The following is a 10,080-nucleotide window of genomic DNA, read 5'->3' as shown; positions in this document are numbered from 1 at the left end:
ATGTGACACTTTTCCTGATGGCCTGAGCATTAGTATCTTCTCTAAGCTATACAGTTGGGTAGAATACAGAGTTGTGCCTATGCAGAGAATTCAGATGCCGCATATACATTCTGAGAAGAGTCACACAGTCAGCAGTTTCAGCGCTTCATACTGCTTTGAAGATTGAACCCAGACGGTCTAAATTCTGTTTCTGAATAATCAAATACTCTTCACTTCCCAGGCAAGAACTAGACTCTTTTAATGGACAGTTCATTCAAGGGGTTATACCTGTGTGTCAGACACATGCTTTAATAATGTATGTTAAAGGCCTTTACAAATTCCAAAGCAGTATACAAATGAAAGGAATTGAACATTGTGATTTATACTCACTTATATTCCCTGGCTGATAGGTTCAGTCACTTAGAGGACAATGAGCATTCTTTGGAACCAACAACAAGAGAAAAAGTTTAGATATATTTTGCTGAATGAGAATATGATAACAATTAAGAATTTTCTTTTAAAAGGTGAATCTCATATTTTCCTTTTTTTAAAATGCTAGTAACAAACACAGTTCATAAATATGAGATCTTTTCATTTTTGTTAAACATTTTATTGTTCACTATGACATTTACTTGTAGGGCATCAGAAATTCAATAGAAAATCAAGGAATTAAATAAAATAACTTCACAGTTTATAACTGCATCTCATTTTATTTATACTAAGGCATGCTTAAGAATATATCATTTTTGCCATGTGGTTACAAAATCCTTTATTATGCTTAAATGTAACATAATATTTTTTAATTTGATGTGTAAAATATAATAAGCTATTTTTGTGTGAAAAAATATGTATTTTATTTTATTATAAGGAATAAATATGTATTGAAATAGTACAGGAATGACATTAATGAGTATACGGGAAGATATGACCAGCTCTCCCCCACCCCAACACCTCCACCACACACACAGCTTAAATCCCTTCAACAAACCCTCAATGGTCTAAGCCCATGGTCCTTAGTATGATGCATAAGACCTTCCTATCTAACCTTGTCTAGGTTTAGAGTCAATTCTCTGGTCACCAAACTTACTTATGTCCCGACATTATCAAATAATTTATAGTTCCCAGGACAATCGCTGTTATTTCTATTTCCTGCACATCTAATTCCCTTTATCAACATTGCTGTTCCTTCCCTCCCTCCACCTTGTTCTCCCAACCCCACCCCAAGACTGAGTGTCTGGAAAAATTCCCATTCATCCTTTAAAACTCTTCAGATACCTATTCTGGGAAGCTTTTCCTGCTTTGTACACAAATAGATGAAATACATTGCTTTTTTGCTATTACTTTGGGAGGTACTATTTCTGAACCAAGAGCCAAGTTGTATTATTTAACCTTTTCCTCTGTTTCATAATTATTTATTTACATGTCTGTCTCCCCTATGAAACTTGAGCTCCTCGATGGCAGGAACCATTCCTTATTGACCTCTGTCTGCCCACTGTTGGACACTGGGACTGGCCATGCTCCATAAAGGTAAATCTCTTACTTGTTCTAGGCCTAACCAATTAATTTCATATTTTTAAAAATATATCCTGAAATAACTTTACAAATGATTGTACTCATTCATACTGTCACCAGAACACAAAAGTGGAGGAAGTTAAAGGCAAGTTTCACTCTCCACTCACCTGCACTGATTATTACCTTCTTCTTAAAGTTACACATGACCAGCAATGGTGGAAGTGTGGAGGGCAAGGGCTGGGGGCATGCAGGGCATGGAATATGCTAGAAAATACAACCATATACTGGAAACATGAAAATCATTACCTTATATTTCTCAGGTAGTAGGTCGGAAACAGAGATTTGGGGTTACCTAAGTAGTGTAGTGCCCTGCGTGCTTCCGACTGGGTCTTTATTTTTTTTTTCTTTGACATGGAGTTTTGCTCTTGTTGCCCAGGCTGGAGTGCAATGGCATGATCTCAGCTCACTGCAACCTCCGCCTCCTGGGTTCAAGCAATTCTCCTGCCTCAGCTTCCTGAGTAGCTGGGATTACAGGCATGCTAATTTTGCATTTTCAGTAGAGACAGGGTTTCTCCATGTTGGTCAGGCTGGTTTCTAACTCCCGATTTCAGGTGATCCACCTACCTCGGGCTCCCAAAGTGCTGGCGCATGCCTGGCCTCTGACTGGGTCTTTTTATGAATGAGAAGATCTATGTCATAGTGTCCTTTCCAAGTACATTTGAAAAGTGAACATTTGTCAGTGCTCGTGCTTGTTTTGGGCCAAGTAGGAGCTTTTATACCCTTCACTATTTACAGCTGATTACATGATTGTGGATTTCAAAAATTAGACACTTGCTCTTTTTCCACGTTTATACAGAAGTCAATGTTATGTTTAAGTTCACTTCTTGTGTGGAAGCAAGGCACATAAAATAAGAGTAATGTGTGTCATTTTTTATGTTCAGCCTCTTGGAACCTAAATAATTCTTTCCCTTCTCTGGACTATATTTTCTAAAGATATTTCTTGTTTCACCAATAAGAATAATCACAGAGGACTTTTGCCCCCTAAGGTGTTATTTTGATCTTGGGAATTAAGCTCTAATTGAGCAGCTGAGAAAGATCCTGCTATAAATGTTAATGATGAAACCAGCTTTTCTAATGAACTCTAGCTGATGAGGGGGAAGGAGGAAGGAAAACGGAAACAGCAAGAGGTACTGGGAGATGAGCTACACAGAGAGATAAATAGTATCCGCAAGATTCATGTCCTCCTGGAGCTTTAGAATGTGACTTCTTTGGAAATAGTGTCTTTGCAGATATAATTAATTAGCAATCTCAAAATGAAATCATCCCGGACATAGTGCGGGCCCTAAATCCAATGACAGGGCCTTACAAAAGAGGAGACACAGAGAGACAGAAGAAGGAGACAGCCATACGAAGATAAATTCAGAGATAGGAGTGACGCCAGCATAAGTCAGGAAATGCATGGGGAGACCAGAAGCTGAAGGAGGCAAGGAAGGCCTTCCCCACAGCCTTCAGTGGGAGCACGGCCCTGCTGAGACCTTGACTTCGAAATTCTAGACTTCAGAATGGTGAGATAATACATTTCTGTTGTTTGAAGCCACTAAGTTTTCTTATGGCAGCTCTTAAGAAACTAATATAGGTTGTAATTTTTAATTCAGTAATTGCTTATCAAATATCAACTTTGTCAGACACCGTGGTAGGAGCTGAATATACAGTAATGAATAAAATAGATATTAAACAAATGGACTACTTATGCTACTATGAGAATATAAAATAAGGCTATAGTTTGAGGATTTGAGGAAGATTTTGCCTAAATAAGGAGGAGTATGGGTAGGAGTGTCCAGGTGCATAGGATTATCCAGATGAATAGGAGGCTGCAGGCCATTACAGTAGAGGAAAGCTACAGACTCTAAGGAAAGTACCAAAAATCTGAGATATTTTGTTTCACCAATTGAGAACATGTGTCTTGGCTGTAATGTTTGAGAGAGCAGTGGTGCAGGATGATGATGCAGGAGGACCTCATGTAAGTCTTTGTAGAGTACCTTCAATATTAGATACTTTATTATAAGGGCAATCACAAGCCTTTGGAAGCATTTGTGGAAGGGTGTAATGGGATTAGAGTCATTTTTATGAGGTCACTCTGGTTATCTGTAGAGAAGAAATTGGAGGAAGTCAAGAGTGGATACAGGGTAAGCACATAAGAGGTCAGTGCAGGGGCCCAGGTCACGGTAGTGGAGACTGTAAGATGTAGTGGATTTAAGATATATTTGGGGGCTAAGGATGATAGGACTTGATGTATAGGAAAGAGGTGAAATAGAAAGCTGGCAAGAATATACTATAGAATGAGTGGAAAAACTCAAAGAGGAGCATGTTGTGTAGAGAGAGTGACCCTGAATTTACCTTTGGGTTTGTTCTTAGAAGTGTCTTTGAGACATCTAAGTAGAGATGTAATGTTTGCCATCAAGTATACAGTTATAAATTGAGACACTCTCTCTGCCCGGAAGATATAAATGCTGAGTCATCAGAATTGTGTTGTAGTTGAAGCAAGGGAAATGAAAGACATCACCTAGGAAGAAAGAGAGAACCTGAGAAACAGAAGTGCCCCTAAGAGAGATGAACCTACAAAAAGGAAAAAAAATGGCAGGAAAACTAACTTAGGAAGCCATGGAAAAGAAGTGCCTTAAGGAGAAAATAAGTCAAACACCAATGGGTCTCAGTAAGATGAGAATGAAAAATGTGTCTTGTATTTAGCAATGGAGAACATTGGTGATCTTACCAAAAATTACTGAAGTGGACTATGTTGTGCAGAGGTGGAGGAGGGGGTGTGCCAATAGATCACAGGAATGAGGAATGCCAAACGGGTAGAGGATGCCCAGTCAGAATCCAATGCTAATCTCCACCCTGGTGTCTTGATTTTACAAACTACCTTTGAAGCACTTATCAGTTGCCTGACATTGGGTTTCCATGCTCTTGTAAAATGAAAGCTTGAAATAAAGGTTCTGTTCAATTGTGTAAAAAGAAAGTCGCCTCTCTTCACGTGCCTTAGGACACTGAGATTCATCTTGTTGCAATGAAGTGAGTTGGTGAAGCATTGCAGTAGAAGAGGAGGAGATGAGCCATCTTGGAAAGAGAAGAAAGAAATAAGCAATACATTCAACCCTGGTGAAAAAATTTGTTCAGGCTCTCCAGCAGAAGGAAACAGGCTAAAAGTCTTTGCAGGATTTTTATTTTATGCAGCATGCTTGGTGACCAGCTCTCTTCTAGACCTTAAGGTTTAGAAATTAGTAATATCTGCTTCTCCCACCCGTTTATCTAAGCTAAGTCCAAATAATGTGTGTGCTTTTTAAAGCTTCTAAGATGTTCTGACACTCAAATGGTGAAGGAGAATCTCTGAGCCACCTAATCTCTAATGTTCCTTCAACCCTAGCATTTTACATTTCAAAGAGGATGGACACAATGGCTACACCTGCTTCAGCGGCTTGATAAAAGTTGATTCCTCATGTCTGATCTTTCAGATGGCAGTCTCCAATTATTAGTGGGGGTTTCCAATTTCATTTCCAAATAAAATTCAGAAATTGATTGGAAATGAATCCAAGAAAGCTTGATCATAGCCATGTCTTAGGAAGACATTTTCACAACAAAATCCAAAGTCTTGGATTTTTAAAGATTTGAATGTCATGACCTTTATTTAATATATGCATTTTAGTTTAAAAATGTATTTCTAATACAAATTGTCTCATTTTGGTAACAGATGTCCTTTCCAAGGCCTTTTATTTTTGCAAGAAAAAGTGGTTTTGTCCTAAGCTTGACTCCAAAATTGAATATTTTCCAGCTTTTTTTGTTTGTATATATATTTGCTATAACAAAAATAAGGATTTCATAGTCGAGCTGCAGACAGCAACCCATGGGAGACATGATGTGACCACAGAGATGGAGGAAATGGCAACCGAAGCAGACATCACTATCACAGCCTGGTAAGGATTAATCCCAGTACCCTTGCCAAGGAGAAGGCCAGTTTTGGGAAGGAATGTGCCAGAAAGCACAAAAGGATGAGCTGGAGAAAGAAGGGACAACCCAGCCACATACAGGAGAGAAAAGGGCTCGCTTTAGGGTGCTTTCATTTCTTATTTCATTCTCACAATACCCTGTGAGGTAGTACCATTTATCATCCCCATTTTTGAGATGCTTAAGCCAAATCTTCAAGGAATTAAGGTACACAGCCGGAACAAAGGTCTGGTGAGACTCGAATCCAGGTCATATTGATAATTCCTAAAGGTACATGTAGCTTCTCTGAACTAATTATTTATGTTCTTCAATGCCTTGCATCTCTGTGGACATATAATAGCTTTCCTACCCCTGACTAGAACAATTGTAAGAGCTAACCCATGGAAAACTGATGTTGGTTTTGCTTACCAGCATAAAGGACAGGGCTTATATTTGTCTCTCGTTTTAGTGACAGGGAGAAACAGCACAAATAGCATCTCATTTACATACTTCATAGGAAATTCTCAAGCCAAGTAGATATTTCTTCAATGCAAATAGTAATAGCACTTACCTCACAAGGCAGTTGTGTTTTAATGAGGCCATGCATCTACCTAATGCAATACTTGTAACATCATATGCACTCAATCAATATTGGTCATATGATTTTGACCAGCACTATTATCTGCCATATGACATATATTTAAAGATTACAGTTTTTAAATAAAAAATTTATTGGTAGTATTATAGATTTCAGCTCTATTATGAATATTTGAATATACATTTTCAGACTATTTTAAAACTGTCTTAACTTGAAATAATTTATAGTGCAAGAAGTAATCAGGGAGGTGTTTCTCTTAGATTTGATTTTCAGATGATAACTCTTTAAATCTCATTTTTTACAGGTATGCTCAATCAAATACATTCACGTATTGGCCAAATTCCCTCTAAAAATTATTTTTGAACACATGTCTAATAATGCAACATTAGATACGAAAGAAATATTATAGTTAGGCATTATTTTCTGTTATTTGTTGACCATAGTTATCCCCATATTCTGAGTTTCTAAGTGGGAGGACTTTAGCATGATGGACATCCACCTTAGTTCCCCTGGACTCTGTTACCTCACTCACTCCTCCAAATGATCAGCTTGGTGAGTTTTAGAGAAACAGGACTTGCAAGCATATCTCTTTTCATTCCCTGTTCTTTCTCATCTCTGCTCCTCCATGCCATTGTGTTTACTGCCACAGCTTCTGTTCCTGTGTAGGGGCCCTGGAGACCATACGTTACCCAGGGGTCCAGTAACGGTATGAGGGTCCTACACAACCAAGGCACATTCTCCCACGGCTCCTTGTGCCTTGCTCATTTGTTTCTCTTTCAGTTGGTTCTGAATCCAAGTGGGAATCCAGGGAAACTATTAAGTGTCCAACAAATACGTCTTTATTATTTAATGCCTTTGAGGGGAAACAACAAACAAAATAGTTGCTAATGATATCATTTTAATATCTGGATCTCTATAGAAAAATTAAAAGAAAAAGAAATGCTCCTTACCATTGAGAAGTTTATATATTTTGCTAGTTTTTATATTTTAATGGTTTATGTATTTTGACAGTTTTGTGGACCTTTAATCAGATGTTAGCACTTAATGAAATAAAGCAGATTTAGGTACATTGTATGTTTTGATCAAATCCAGCAAACTCTAAGACGTATTTTATAATTTAATTTGCAATTTGAAAGTACTCTTTCCTTTTAACCATCCAAGTACTAGATTACATAAAATTCATGTATTAATAAATAATGTCATGTATGTAAAAGTGTTTTATATATTGTAAAAAGAAATTATGCAAATGAAATTGTAAAGCATTTTAGTTATAATTATTCCATATGTAACAACCTTCCTCTATTTCAACCTGAGCATTTAACACTCAGGCATAAGCTGGTTATACAGGATCTTAGACTAGCCACCTTCTTTTCTGACTCTAGAATAATTCTTATCAAGAAAATTTTGCCAAGTAGAAGTTAAATATTATTCTCTTTTCTAACTAGCAGTCTTTAACAGACAAAAAAAAATCAATGCCATTTCCTCAACAGCAAATTATATTCCACTTCTGTACATTATAGCCCTTTCTTTGGCGTTGATAAATAAGAAAAAAATACTGATGGTCATTTAACTTACTAGAATTTACTTACATGAACTGACAGAAACAACTTAACTCTTAAAATAATTGATTTTTCTCTCTATCAGATGAAAAATGTACAATAGAGTAAATGAAAGTCTTTTAAACAAAAGTAATTTTCTATTCATTAAAAAAAACATAAAATACACTTATCCAAGCCTTTGAAAAAAATTACTTGCAGGTTATTAACCTATTTTAAAGAAATAATTTTTAAATAGTGTTCAGAGCATTTCCCGACCTGGTACACAATAAAATGGAAAATGTTTTAAACCAAATAAATATTCCCACCCCAAGGTTCTTGCTATATACTGATACAATAAAATAGCTGAATGTATGTAAGTGATTTGAAGATGACAACTCTCATGACGGGAAATGGCAGCAGGGAGACCTAGAAAAAATCTATACTGACCTCGTCACTGTTCAACTCCTATTGACAGTTGTCACTCCAAAGGTGATATCACATAAAAGCTTTGTGATCTGTAGCTTAAGTTTCCGTAGTAGGACAAAATTCCTTTACCTCTAACCCACCCTCTCAGACATCTCTTCTCTTCACTTTCGCAAACCACTGACAGTTTCACCTGGGCAAAATGTTTTTCACTCAGATTTCAGATTGATTCTTGTTATCATCCTATCCCAAATCTTTTTTTTTTTTTAAGATGGAGTCTTGCTCTGTCACCCAGACTGGAGTGGAGTAGCACAATCTCATCTCACTGCAATCTCTGCCTCTCGGGTTCAAGCGTTCTCCTGCCTCAGCCTCCCAGGTAGCTGAGTATAGGCACCCGCCACTATGCCCAGCTAATTTTTGTATTTTTAGTAGAGGTGGGTTTTCACCATGTTGGCCAGGCTGGTCTTGAACTCCTGACCTCAGGTGATCCACCCACTTCAGCCTCCCAAAGTGCTGGGATTATAGGCGTGAGCCACCACACCTGGCCTTTACCCCACATCTTCTCATTACAAATGATCAATTGTATAAAGGGATATGCTGGTTAGTTATGTTTTTCTTAAATTCTGTAGCACTCAACTCCATTTATTTGCCATCTCCTACCTTCTCTGGTTTGACTAAATTTTTCCATAGAGGAAACCTTATTGGGATTCAAATAGTGCTTTTTGAATTTAATTTTAACATATTTTGAACACTTAGCTTGTTTAAATGTTCTTGAAATCTAGGGATAGAGGAAGATTCGTTGTGAATTCTATAAACATCATCCATAATTTAGAAAATGTATAGAATTTATAGACATGAGTCTATAGTCCTCTATTCCAAAAAAGTTGTTTAAAGAGGAGAAATTCAACTTAATCTTGCCTATTTATATGATGTGAGATGATTAGCATTTTGCTTGGTATTTTACCATGCTTTATGCCTGAATCTTGTAGACATGTTCTAGGTTAAAAGAAATAGCAAAGATTTCTTCCAAGATCTCATCAGAGATCAATCCAGAAATTGCTAGATGTTTTATATCGGAGGAAATTAGTAATATCATAACTTTGTTATTGTGCAATCTGCCAAAAAATAGTGATCCCCATACTAGTTTTATCATAGTTTTGGGGCAGGTCCCTAATTTTCTTGGCCCTTGGAGAGGGAGCTCTCATGACCATTCAATCAAATAATTCTCTAAAATCATTAATGTATTTAAAAATACAATATCTACAAAGTGCTAGTGTCATTCCCTTTACCTGGATGTTCTTTCCTGCTCCTTGCATTAACTTTATTCCTACTCATTCTTGAATATTTAGGGCAGATGTTAGTGCCTTCATGAAGCCCATCTTCACCCTTTCTTCAAGGATGGCATGATAGAATTCCCAGGATAATGTGACTCATTCTACTCAACCAGAATAAGCAGAATAAGTCACATTATCCTGGGAAATTTCTTCTTTTTGGAATAACACGTTTGTTGAGATAGAATCCACATATCATAAATTTCATTCATTTAGAGAGTACAATTCAGTAGAGTTTATATATTCAGAGCATTGTGTGTCAATCACTATGACCGTTTTCATCACCCTGAAAATAAGCCTCATGCCATTATCATGTACTCCCCACTCCCTCATCCCCCCACCTCCTAGAAACCACTAATTTAATTTTTGTCTTTATAGATTTGCCTCTTTTGGACATGTTCTAGAATGAAATGAAAACATGAGGGCTTTTGAGTATGCCTTTTTTTACTTCTTTTACTACTGTTTTAAAGGGTCATCCATGCTGTAGCATGTCATTTCTTTTTATGAACAGATAACATTCCATTGTATGGATATAGCACATTTTGTTTATTCATTCATCAGCTGATGGTCATTTGCGTAATGTTCACTTGTGTTTGGTTACTATCAATGATGCTGCCACATGTATTCACGAGGTCAAATCAAATAATTCTCTAAAACTTTTTGAGATTAATTCATTAAAAATATGTGCATGTTTTACATGGGCATACATTTTCAATTC

The sequence above is a fragment of the Callithrix jacchus genome, chromosome 19 (genome assembly GCF_049354715.1).
Source record: "Callithrix jacchus isolate 240 chromosome 19, calJac240_pri, whole genome shotgun sequence".
Taxonomy (NCBI): domain Eukaryota; kingdom Metazoa; phylum Chordata; class Mammalia; order Primates; family Cebidae; genus Callithrix; species Callithrix jacchus.
Note: the sequence above shows the minus strand (reverse complement) of the source record.